Below are 13,166 nucleotides of genomic sequence, written 5' to 3'. Positions count from 1 at the left end.
CTGAGGTAAGAAGGGTATATTGTTTGTTTACTTATTTATTTTTGTATGTATGTAAAGAAACAGCGTGGAGTTGGCCCTTCCGGCCCTTCGAGCCATGCTGGCCTGGCAACCCCTGTCAACTCAAACCTAACCTAACGATGGGACAATTTACAACGACCAATTAGTCTACCCGGTACGTCTTTGGACTGCGGGAAGAAACCGGAGTACCTGGGGAAAATCCATGCATTCCACAGGAAGGAAGTACAATGGCTCCTTACAGACAGGACTGGAAATGAACTCTACTTTGACAACCTACTGTGGCACCTGGTAGGTGTATGGCTCTTGAACCTGAGTATTCAAAGAGGTTCTGGTAGTTGAGATGTGCTGCCATTGTAAATATGCAATTCTGTAAATTTACCTGACTCTATTCCAAATGGTAAAGTTAAGCAGATGTTTATAGCAATTGAAACTGTTGTTAATCATTATTGTTATCTTTGTGTTGAAAAAGTATAAAACTGTGTCAGGAAAGTGAGATTCTCTCAAATTTTCTAGGACACTCTATCATTCTCTTGGAGGCTTGCTGTGTGTATAAAGATTTTTATATTTCCCAGTAACAGCTTCCATGTGGTCACAAGAAAGGTAGGGTCTGCTTCTCTGCTGTTTGAATCTAGGATTGCCAGTGCACATTTGAGGCTACACTTCAAAGTGAGTTGTGGTTGAAAGTTGGGTCAGCAAATTGGGCTGTTAAATCTAATGAAATATTAGTGAGGTTTCTGCAAGTGACTTCAGTGTCCTTCATGGAGGAAGTTTGGCTCTATCCGATGCTATAGTATTAGGGTATTATGAGTTTGGTGCCCGTATATCAAAAGTGCCTAGAATTTAATGCTTCAGCAGATACATGGCTACCTTCTTGGAGCATGATTCTAATTCTACAGCATCAAAAGAAGGAAGATTATAATGTGTTACATGAATTGTTTGGTGATGTAAGTTTGCCTATATAAGATAACATTTTAATTTTGCTGCACTTTTGTAACGACTAGGTTTTTTTAGGACTTCCCAGGCAACTCAGAAACTACTACTAATGTGGGTTTGTTTTAATTTCATGGTTAGATTTTGCCCTGGCTTTATCTGTCACTGGATTCTGTTTTGTTTATAAGTTCACTGTGAGGTAAATATGGGTTAATATATAATAAGTTGAAAATATTATTTCATATACATAAGAGATTCTGCAGATGCTGGAAATCTAGAGCAACACACCATACTGGAGGAACTCAGCAGGTCAGGCAGTATCTATGGAAAGAAATAAACAGTCAACATTTTGGATCAAGATCCTTCATCAGGATATTGAGGCTGTTTACAAGAAGGGGATGAGATTTTCTAAGGAAGCTGAGATCTTTCAATGTGTGCAGCAGGATGTTGGAGATCTTTTAACAGTCTGTTATAGTGAGTGCAGTCTTCTTTGTGGCTTTATGTTGAGGGAGTAGCATCGTTGCTGGTGATGCAAAAAGACTAAAAAATACTCATCAAAAAGACTGGATCTATCCTTGGCTACAACCCAGATTCTCTTGAATTAGTGGTTATCGATTGTGGACAATCTGGCACATCCTCTCCATGACCTACTGAATAAGCATTGGAGCCCCCTTTCGAACAGACTCATTCAACTCTGTTGTCACAAGGATCATTACAGAAAATCTTTTCTACCAAATGTAGTAAGTATATACAACAGTTCATCTCTGTGCGACAAGAGAATGCACATCATAGTACATTAGCCTGTTTTATTATTTTGTACATGATTATTGCACACTGGTACATTATTTTTGTGTATATTCTTATCCTGAACTTTACTATTAGTTAAGACTGCACACTGCTAGGTGTGTTTTTAAATGTTGCTGCTGTAACAGAAGAATTTCCTACTCGGCATCAATCAAGTATTTACTATTATATACTTCTGTCAATATTGTACCGAAGGATTCATTGAAGCTTTTTCCAAATCCTCTGAGTAGCAGTTTGGATCGTATTACTTCCCTGCCACCAATCTCCCACTTTAGGGTAAAAATTTAATTGAACAATTGCTGGACTTTTTCCAGTACTTTTAATCTTGGATCAAATCATAATGCTTCTTGAATGCAATTAGAGAAAAGGGACACTCAGCTCTAAAAAAAAGTATCATAATGTGAGATTAACAGATGTTTGGCACTAAAAGACAGCGGGAAAAGGTGAAGAATTAAGCTAAGAAGTCTGGAGATTTGAGTAGATGCCAGAAGGTGTGACTACCAGTGAACACGTCATTGATGGGTACATCCTGTGCTATCAACCATCCATGGAATAACTGAGCTCTCAGTGTCTTATTCTATACTTATCATTAAAACAACATTGCTAAAACAGATTACCATTATTACATTCTTTGCTTATGAGACGGTTAACTTTTAATTAGCTAAATAATTAACTAATTCGCTAAATTCATCCTACGAATGATATGTTGGATATGGAGGATCACAGGGTGTATGTGAGGACACAAGGAACTTTGTCCCTGTTAAGGCAATGAAACTGCCTGAAATAGGAATCAAAAGAATACAGGCTACTGAAAAAGGAAGTCATCTGTAATGCAATTTAAAAATATAGCCAGCAAATTAATGAAATTAATTATTGAAGTTGTGTATGGAATAATAAAAAAATATGACCTGTTTAAAAAAACAAAGGCAAATGCCACTTTGAGTTCTTCATTTTATCACAAGGCAGACTGGGATAAAAGCAACCTTTCAGCCTATTTAATCCCATTTATTGAATAATGGTTTTAACTGAGTTCACTGATAAGCTTCAGCCATTCTTACTAGATGCAGTGCCATCTACTGACTCCTCAGTGAACAAGCACTTTCTGAAGTCTGTCTTAAATGTATCCTTCCTCCCATTGCATTTGAAAGAAGCTGCCACCAGTAATTCAGTGTACAGTATTTTCTGTTTTGCAGCTTGTACGACATTTAAACTTGAGACAGAAGAATCGAATTTTATTAATTTGCAGGCTATAGTTTTAAATTCCATTCCAGATGATAAACTTTTTCAGTATCCTGTATCCTTTTTATTCCTATTTCAGACAATTTTGCCGCCTTAACAGGAATAGAGTTCCTTTTGTCCTCACCTATCACCCCGTGAGCCTTCACATCCAATGCATAATTCTCCACAACTTTGCCATCTTCAACGGGATCCTATCACCAAATTAATCTTTACTAACTCCCCACTCTCTGCTTTCTGCAGGGATCGCTCTCTCCATGATTCTCTTACCCATTCGTCCCTCTCCTCTAATATCTCCCCGGCACTATTCCCTGCAAGTGAGAGAAATGCTACACTTGCCCATTCGCCTCCTCCCTCACCTCCATTAAGGGCCAAAGACAGTGTTTCCATGTGAGGCATTACTTTATCTGAGACTCTATTGGGGTTGTCTATCCTGTGCTCCTGTGACATTGATGAGTCTAGGCATAAATTGAAGAACTGCTTTGGTTGGGCACCTCTGCTCCATCCGCCAAAACTGGAATTTCCTGGTGGCCAACCATTGTAATTCCTATCTCTATTCCCGTTATGACATGTTGGTCCACGGCCTCCTCTTCTGCATTAATGAGGTCACCCTCGGGTGGAGGAGCAACATCTTATATTCCGTCTAGATCGCCTCCAAGCTGATAGAGCATCGATTTCTCCTTCTGGTTTGTTTTTCCTCTTTTGTTTCTTTTTCTTCCCTCCTCCTTCCCTTTCTCCCATATTCCAGTCTTTTTATTCTGGCGTCTATTCTCTTCCTTCCCAGTCCTGATGAAGGTTCTTGGCCCAAAATGTCAATTGTTTATTCATTTTCATGGATGCTGCCTGCCATGCTGAGTTCCTCCAGCATTTTGTGTGCGTTGTTCTGAATTTCCAGCATCTGCAGAACTTCTTGTGTTTTAAATTTTGACAGTTATTACACTGCTCGTGAAATATTTCAAAGCGTTACACACAATTGCTTTTAATTTCAATGCTTGTTTTCCTGACAAAAATGACACCTTTATTCACTGAACTCCCATTACAGCAATAATTACATTATCTTTTACATATTATAAACAAAAAAACATGAATTATCTGCTTTTCTCATTTAAGAAAAATTGAAGATCTAACATAGAACATTATAGGTCCAAGAGCCATACAGAGTCTATGTAATGTAAACGCTGTTTTCAAAATGTTTTGTTATCAATTCTTCATTTTCTAAGTTGTTAGAATTGATCGCCTTGAATGTGTTTCATACCTGTTTTAGAGGATAAATCAACCTATTGCAATAGTAAGAAAAAACAGAGAAATTATCGGCATTTGACTACCTACCAATGTGTTGGTTTTGGCAGCTAATTATTAATATATAGGTTTCCTCATTTTTAATACCCCCTTAACTGCATGCTTTCTATGTATTCAATAGTTCTATATCAGAGAATGTATACAATATAAAACCTGAAATTCTTGCTCTTCGCAGGCATCCATGAAAACAGAAGGGTACCCCAAAGAATGAGTGCCGGTAAAAACACTGGAAACCCAAAGCCCCCCTTCCCCCTCCCCCCCACGCCCAAGCAGCAGCAAGCATCAACCCTCCCCTTCCTTTCCCCCAGCTACTACAGCAAAAAGCATCAGCACCCACCAAGCAAGCAATAATAAAGCCCCCAAGAAAGACCGTGATTTGCAGTACACCAAAAATGAATCGTTCACCTAATATTTCAATATGTCTCAGGCTCTTTCTTTCTCCCTAATAAAGTGGCAATGGTATAATTTTTTGGTGCATAGCATTCTAAGTTCCCAACATGCTTCTTTTGAAGGCACACTTCCTACATTTGCTTATGAGAAATAATATGATCCCTTCAGACTTTAGGATTAAATACCCTTATTTTTGGATCTTTTCTTTTAATCATCTCAATTAGATCAGTTTTTTTGATATTTTCAGCTACAGGAAGCATAATGTGTAGTATCTGTATGCTCTTCTGTGTTATAGCTTGAGGTAAATCTACCAACTGTAAGGAAAAAGTTGAATGTGATTCCTCCTTGGTATATGGTAAAATAAAATGGAAGTCTGTAAGACAAAGCTTGGAGAGGGATTGTCTTAAGGTAGTTAAGAGAGTACAAGTCTGTAGCCATAATAGTGGAAAATGGTGAAAAACATGTTTTTTTTACAGGAAGGCATTGCGCCGAGGCAAGTACCAAAAATCAGTGTAAGGGCTTTCAAAGGGTATAAAAGGGGCATCTTCTTGGTGCAAGGGAAGAGAGTTTTGCCCTAGGCTAGATCATGGCTGGTGGCTTATGCTGAGACAGGGAACAGTACGTCAAGAGAGTCAGAGTATGTCAAATCGGAGTTGGACGGAGAGAGAGGAGAGGCTGCATGGAAGCATTCTACAGAACAGCCCATTTAGAGGATGCTAAGTATTGTTTTGATTTCTGTATTGCCACTACTTACTGCTATAAAGATTTGGTTTTACTCTTGTATTGCATTTGTGCTAGTTCTAATAAAGTGTTTTCATGTGGCCCTGAACATGAGTGCCATCTCCTTTTGTGTGCAAACACATTTGTGAATACCCTGATAGGAATCAGGAAAGAACACATACAAATTTTAAAATCAAGCTTTATTACACCAACAAAACATCCTAAAGGGAAACCAGAAGTTCTGTGCACCAGTGTTTAGTGCACGAGTGCCATGGGCTGTGTAGCTGTTAGTGCAATGCTACTACAACTCAGGGTGTTCTGGAGTTTAGAGTTCAATTCCAACACTATCTGTACGTTCTTCTCATGAACCGAGTGTGTTTCCTCCTACAATCCAAAGACATACTGGTGAGAACTTAATTGGTCATTGTAAATTATCCTGTGATTAGGCTGGTGTGATTAGGTTGGTTGCTGGGTAGTGTGTCTCGTTGGGCAAGAAGGGCCTGTTCCATACTGTATCTTTAAATAAATTAAAAACAGTTGTGTATCAAAGTGATACCACATGCTACACTTTGTTCTTGCATTCATATTCAGTACACTATTTCACCCTTTAAAAATGGAGAGAAAATATGCAAACTCTTATTTAATTATACAATCTGTTAATTATTTATCAATATGCCTTGTAAATTCAACCAATTGTCAAGTCACTTGACATCTCTGTCATGTTCACCAAACTGTCCACTGTATATTGATATAAACTTGCCATCTCTGATGTATCCACAGCAGGCACTAGAAATTCCAGTGGAATATTTCATTGGATCGGAAATGAATCCAATGAAATCATATATTTGAATCATGCATTTGTCCTTATAACAGGGAATGTATTTTGTTGAATATTTTTCATCACCAGCTTTGTACCAACTCTTCTCAATAACCATAGGAACTAAAGTTATACATTGCAGTTGCCATGAATATACAGTAGTTGCAATGATCTCTAGTTTGGTGATGCTTAACATGCTCCCCATTTGTGTCTCTTTTGTTATATTGTTACATATTATGATTAAAACTGGCTCTTTGGAGATACCAGATCTTTTTCCATTCCCACTGCCCCTCCCTTCTATATCGTTACCAAACTTGCAACTTTGACTTCACTGTGGTCGGTCTGTGGTTGCACTTTGACTACACTGTATTGGTCTTGTGGACGCGTAGAGCGACACAGCTCTGGGAAACTGTGGGAACTGGCTTTCTCATAATTAACAAATTATGGGCTTTTTCCCTGAACAGGATTTGTGTATAAGTCTGGTCTAAAGTGGCCTAATCACTATTTATCAAATTATACTGGCCCAAACTAAGAATGTCTTTCTCTCTGGGAGACATTGCCCTAGTCTGGTTCTTTGGCACCTGTTGCTTTGCAATCCTATGTTTGCCAATCCTGTGTTTATCTCTGTAATTGAAGCCTCATGTCTTCACATGTCACTACCACCAGGATCTTTTACTTGCTACCCTTATCGATCTATGGCAAAGTAGTTAGTTACTGCCTGTTACACCGCCAGCATTTAGAGCAGCAAAGAGGGGCCTCCGTCTATGTCAGTCCTTGGCCATCTTGTCTATTGTGCACCAGGTGTTGTTCAGGGTCAGTCATGCAAATCCTGGGTGGAGACTCAGGAATACCATCACACGCAGATATAAAAGGTTTCTTCATTGCTATTTCTGTAACAAGTTATTTTTTGACCATTCAGGGTTGTTACCCCTAAGCTGAATCCCTGAACCTGGAGGACTGTGGACCACTCTTAGTCTGGCCTCTACCCTTTCACTTGTTTGGCATTGGGTGACCCTACCATCAGTCAAAGCACAAGGCCCTGACTCCAGCCAACAGAGCTCTCCGGGTCATTGAGGTATGCAAGCCTCCAAGCCTTTCAGCAAGGTTGTAGGCATTAACCCTACGTATCCAGTCTGACTCTCAGATAGTAAGCACTTCAGTGGTATTATCTTAGAATAGCCTTAATAAATGATTCATATCTTTGTGGTGTGCTCTTGGTTAACATTATTCACTCATTGCAGGTTCACGCATATTTCTGTTCCCTACCTACAGCTTCAACACAGCTTTTATTAAATGCTGAGTGACTTTCAATTCAGACCAAACTTCATATTCTCCACTAGATGGACTGTGGTCAAATTCCATCCGTAATGGTTGTGGTGCATCACCACAAGGCCTTGTTAAAGTACCTGCCCTTGTGGCAGGAACTGCTTGTATTTGCTGCACACACATTCCAAGTACTACTTTCTCTTTCTGTCCAAGGTATTTGCATGTAACCCTTGAAGTATTATTTTCTAAAACACTATTGGAGTCTCAGCCTGTACGTTTGGTCTGCCAGTATCTCCTTAACTGAATACTTTCATGGTATCTTCTGATCCCACCTGACCAGAACCTACTGCATGTTATAACTTTGAATATTGTTGTACCACACTTGTTTCCGCTTCCTTATTACCTGATTGTACCTTGTGTATGCAGGATAGTTACATTACATCACCTTATTTATCTTCTTCAAAGGCATCCTCATGCAATAATCTGGTATTGAAACACCTTTAACAAGCATTTTATGATCACATGTTTCCATGAAATCTGCGGTAAAGCCTCATGACTTGAAGTTTTCTATCTTTTACATTCGTATGACTTCCCGGTTATAACCTACATGCGGCAGTGCTACGAAGGAAAACTCCAGAGTCATGCCTCACATTTTTAAGTATTGTCTCCAAATTGCTAGCTATCTGCATGTTCCCTCAAACATTGTCCAGCATGTCAGATATTTTTGCCTGAATTCTCTCATACATCCAACTGCACACCGAATAATCCAACAAATCAGTCTGAAATCACTTAAAATTATACTTTCATTGCTGGTGTTTTCTGCCTGACCATATTCGTCAATTATTTCCCTGGTCCATGGTTGCATATTGTCAAAGCAAATCTCCAACAGCATTGGTTTAAAATGTTCTTTATAGATTTTTACAATATACTCATTTGAGATTATTTCTGTAGTGAATGGTGCAAGTAGTCTCATCAATGTCTCATACCTCTGGCCAAAGTGTCTTCATCCTCTTCCTGTTTATGGTGCTTTTCTTTCTTCTGTATTCTTCCCTAGGACCTCAATAATATTGTCTGTCCTCAGGAACAATTCCACTCTTTCAAAGTGTGAGACACTTGGTTAAATCCACTTGCATCTCAAGCTCACTTGTATTCACTGCCTGCCATCATCAGTGCTCCTCTTGAAGAGCTCCATCCTCTGTTTATTTAGCACTAGATCATTGCTCTTCTTCTCCTTCAAGCAGAATCGTCCAAAATTAAGACATTAATATCTAAGAAATTTATATTTCTACTTAAGTTTGCAACATAAACAAAGGCAAAGCAGTTTATGAAGAATCTTTCACTGAAGCCAGTAACCCTTAGTTAAAACAGTAGTGTATGTACCCTCCAAGTATCCGGACCTGCCTCTCGGTTTTGTGCACTACCTTACTTTCCCTTTTCTATTTTATATTTATGATTTATAATTTAAATTTTTACTATATTTACTATCGATTTGTACTCCAGGGAGCGCGAAGCGCAGAATCAAATACCGCTGTGACGATTGTACGCTCTAGTATAGAATACAAAGACTCCTGAAGCTGTCTTTCATATCGAGGATGATTTAATTCCACTCTGGTGTTGTAATCCTGATGAGAGTGTCAGAAGAGTACCCTCATGGGGTGGGTGTGTGGGTAGTTTATACTCATTTCTTTAGACATATTTACACTTATGCACCTGACATAACACAAATTCCTTTGACACCTGTAGGAACCTGGTCTCTTCCTCGCAGATATTAATCAGATCCTCTCAAGCCAATGCCTTATAAATCAATCTATGCCGTTAAAAGCACCCTATAAGATGATTTGCAACATAAGACAACAGCCAAAATCAATGAATTTACATTCTCTCTGAAGTGGCCAAGAAAGCCATTCATTTCAAGAGCAATTGGAAATGGACAGTAGGGATCCGCTTTACCAACAACACTAAGATCCCAAAAAAAATGAATACATAATTTTTTAAGAGCCAGTGAATTTTTTTAGGTATGTGTTCAATCCTACAAAATCCATTGAACGATTGCCAATTCACACGGTTTTTTTTTTGGTTTAAGAGGGCAAAAGGAAAATGAGTGCCTGCAGGTTCATGGAAAGGAAGAGGGGTGAGCTTTAGGTCTCAACTGGACCTTGGAAGAGAGAATTCCCAGAGATTGGAGTCTTGGGAGCTAGCTGGGAGTTGGAGCGTGAGTGGGTGAAGGTCATGGAATTAAGGCACAAGACTGGGCAAGAAAGGTTGAGGTGGTGGTGATGAACTTGGGGAAATGCTACAGAAAAAAAAGTAAACCCTGTCTGGATCAGAGTCCCAGCGTCACTCTGAGATTTGGACAAGAAAATCCCTTTGAATGACACTGTACTAGTAACAGTGCAATGAATGAATGATTGTTCGTTATGGCTCCCCAGAACAAACACCAGGCAATAAATTATCTTTGAAGTGATGAAACCATGTTGTGACTAACGTAAAAATGGTGTCTGATGCTCACAATGAATCTTGACTTCAGAAGCCTGTTTGAATTTTCAGAGAAACATTCTTAATTTTGCTCCTTTGCAGCAAAATGGGTTTTCAGCTGCTTGAAGATGAGGGGTGGGAAACAGAGTGATAGGGCTGAGGATAGGGCAGTTGGTATAAAAGTAGATGCACTGTGTAGTGAGACTGTCAGGAAGAACAAACAGATAATAAGACAAAATGCAGTCAGTGGGATGAGTTGAAGTGTAACATGGAAGCAAAATCAAAAAGGGTGATGAATACAGGACTGAAGGTGTTTTATTTGAATGCGCACAGTGTGTAGAATAAGGTAAATGATGAGGTAGCACAGTTAGAGATTGGCAGCTATGATGTGGGTTTCACTGAGCCATAGCTGAAAGAAGATCATAGTTGGAGCTTAACATCCAAGGATACACATAGTATCGATAGTTCAGACAGGAAGCTAGATGGGGTGGGTTGGCTCTATTGGTAAAAAACGAAATCAAATCCTGAGAAAGAAGTGGCACAAGATCAGAAGATATAGAATCCTTCTGAGTAGAGTTAAGAAACAATGAGTAAAAAGACCCTGATGGAAGTTATGTACAGTTCTCCAAACAGCAGCCCAGATAACATACACAAATTGCTGGAGGAACTCAGCAGGCCAGGCAGCAACTGTGGAAATGATTAAATAGTTGACATTTCAGGCTGAAACGCTTCTTCACCTGGAAGGATTGTCTGGGGCCCTAAATGGAGGTAAGGGAGGTGGTCTATGGGCAACAGATCATCCTCCTCAACTTCTGCCATCTCCAAAGGGATCACACCACTAGACATATCTTTACCTCCCACCCCCCTCTCCACTTTCCAGAGGGATTGCTCCCTCTGTGATTCTCTTGTCCATTCATTTCTCCCTCCCGGCACTTATCCCTGCAAGTGGCCTAAGTGCTACACCTGTCCATACAGCTCCTCTCTCACCTCCATTCATGGGGTGTCAGGGCCCCAAACAGTCCTTCTAGGTGAGGCAATACCTCATCTACGAATCTGCTGGGGTCTTCTATTGTGCCTGGTGCTCCCAATGAAGCCTCCTTTAAATTAGGGGACCACTTTGTGGACCACCCCTGCTCCATCCACCACAAACGGAAATTCCAGGTGGCCTAACATTTTGATTCTGATTCCCATTCCAGTTCTGACATGTCAGTTTATGGCCTCCTTCTATGTCAAGATGAAGCCACCCTCAGGGTGGAGTAGCAACACCTTACACTCCATCTGGGTAGCCTCCAACCTCAAGGCATGAATATCGATTTCTCCTTCTGGTAAACAAATTCACAACCCCCCTTCCTTTATTCCCCATTCTGACCTTTTACTTCTCACCTATCTATCACTTCTCTCTGGGTCCCCTCCTCCTTCCCTTTCTCCTGTGGTCCACTCTCTTCTCCTATCAGATTCCTTCTTCTCCAGCTGTTGACCTTCCCCACCCGCCTAACTTCATCTATCACCATATAGTTAGCCTCCTTCCTCTCCCCCCACCTTTTTACTCTGTCATCTACCCCCCCCTTCTCAATCCTGAAGAAGGGTCTCAGCCCAAAACATCAACTGTTTGTTCATTTTCATAGATGCTGCCTGGCCTGCTGAGTTCCTCCAACATTTTGTGTGTGTTGCCTTGGATTTCCAGCATCTGCAGACTTTCTTCTGTCTATGAGTAGCCAGGATGTGGAGTACAAATTACAATGGGAGATAGGAAGAGCATGTAAAAAAGGCAATGTTATGATAGTCCTGGGGGATTTTAATATGCAGATAGATTGGGAAAATCAGATTGGTGTTGGATCTCAAGAGATGGAATTCGTAGAATGGCTATGAGTTTTTTTTTGAGCAGTTTGTGGTTGAGCCCACAAGAGGAAAGATAATTCTGCATTGGGTGTTGTGTGATGAACCAAATTTGATTAGAGAGCTTAAGGTAAAGGAACTCTTAAGGAGATAGAGATCATAATATGATATCATTCACCCTTCAGATTGAGAGGAAAAAGCTAAAATCAGATGTATCATTATTACGGTGGAGTAAAAGGAATTACAGAGGTATGAGAGAGCACCCGGCCAAAGTCGATTGGAAAGGGACACTAGCAAGAAGGATGACACAGCAACAATGGCTTGAGTTTCTGGGAGCAATTCAGAAGGCACAGGATAGATAAAGAAGTATTCTAAAGGGAGAAGGATGTAACTGTGAATGACAAGAAAAGTCAAAAACAGGATTAAAAGCAAAAGAGAATGTATGTAATATAACAAAAATTAGTGGGAAGTTAGAGGAATGGGAACCCTTTAAAAACCAACAGAAGGCAATTAAAAAAACCTTAAAAAGAGAAAATATGAAATATAAAGGTAAGCTAGCCAATAATATAAAAGAGGATACCAAAGTATTTTTTCAGGTATATAAAGAATAAAAGAGAGGCAAGCTGGATATCAGGCTGCTGGAAAATGACACTGGAGAGGTAGTAATGGAAGCCAAATAAATGGTGGATGAATTTAATAGGTATTTTGCATCAGTCTTCTCTGTGGAAGACACTAGCAGTATGCCAGAAAATTCAAGAATGTCAGGGGGCAGAAATGAGTGTAGTTGCTAAAAAGGTGCTTGGGAAGGTCACCTGGGTCAGATGGACTACAATCCAGGGTTCTGAAAGAAGTAGCTGTAGAATTTGTGGGGGTACTAGTAATGACCTTTCAAGAATCGTTTGATTCTGGAACGGTTCCAGAGGACAGGAAAATTGTAAGTCTCGCTCCACTTTTTAAGAAGGGGGAGAGGTAGAAGAAAGGAAATTATAGGCCAGTTAGCATGATTTCAGTGGTTGGGAAGATGTTGGAGTACATAATTAAGGATGAGGTTTCAGGTTATTTTGGGCCAAAGTCAGCATGGTTTCCTTTAAGGGGAAATCTTGCCTGACAAATCTGTCAGAGTTCTTTGAGGAAATAACAGGTAGGATTCATGTTATGTGTCAATGATTTGAATGACGGAATTGATGATTTGTGAATGATACGAAGTTATTTGGAGAGGCAGTGTTGAGGGTAAAGGGATGCTGCAGAAGGACTTAGATACATTGGGAGAATGGGCAAAGAAGTGGCAGATGGAATATAGCATAGGGAAGTGTATGGTCATGCACTTTGATAGAAGGAATAAAGGCAAGGAGCATTTTCTAAATGGAGAGAAAAT

The sequence above is a fragment of the Mobula hypostoma genome, chromosome 7, assembly GCF_963921235.1.
Source record: "Mobula hypostoma chromosome 7, sMobHyp1.1, whole genome shotgun sequence".
NCBI classification, from domain to species: domain Eukaryota; kingdom Metazoa; phylum Chordata; class Chondrichthyes; order Myliobatiformes; family Myliobatidae; genus Mobula; species Mobula hypostoma.
The sequence above is the reverse complement of the archived record's forward strand: the minus strand, read 5'-3'. Positions refer to the sequence as shown.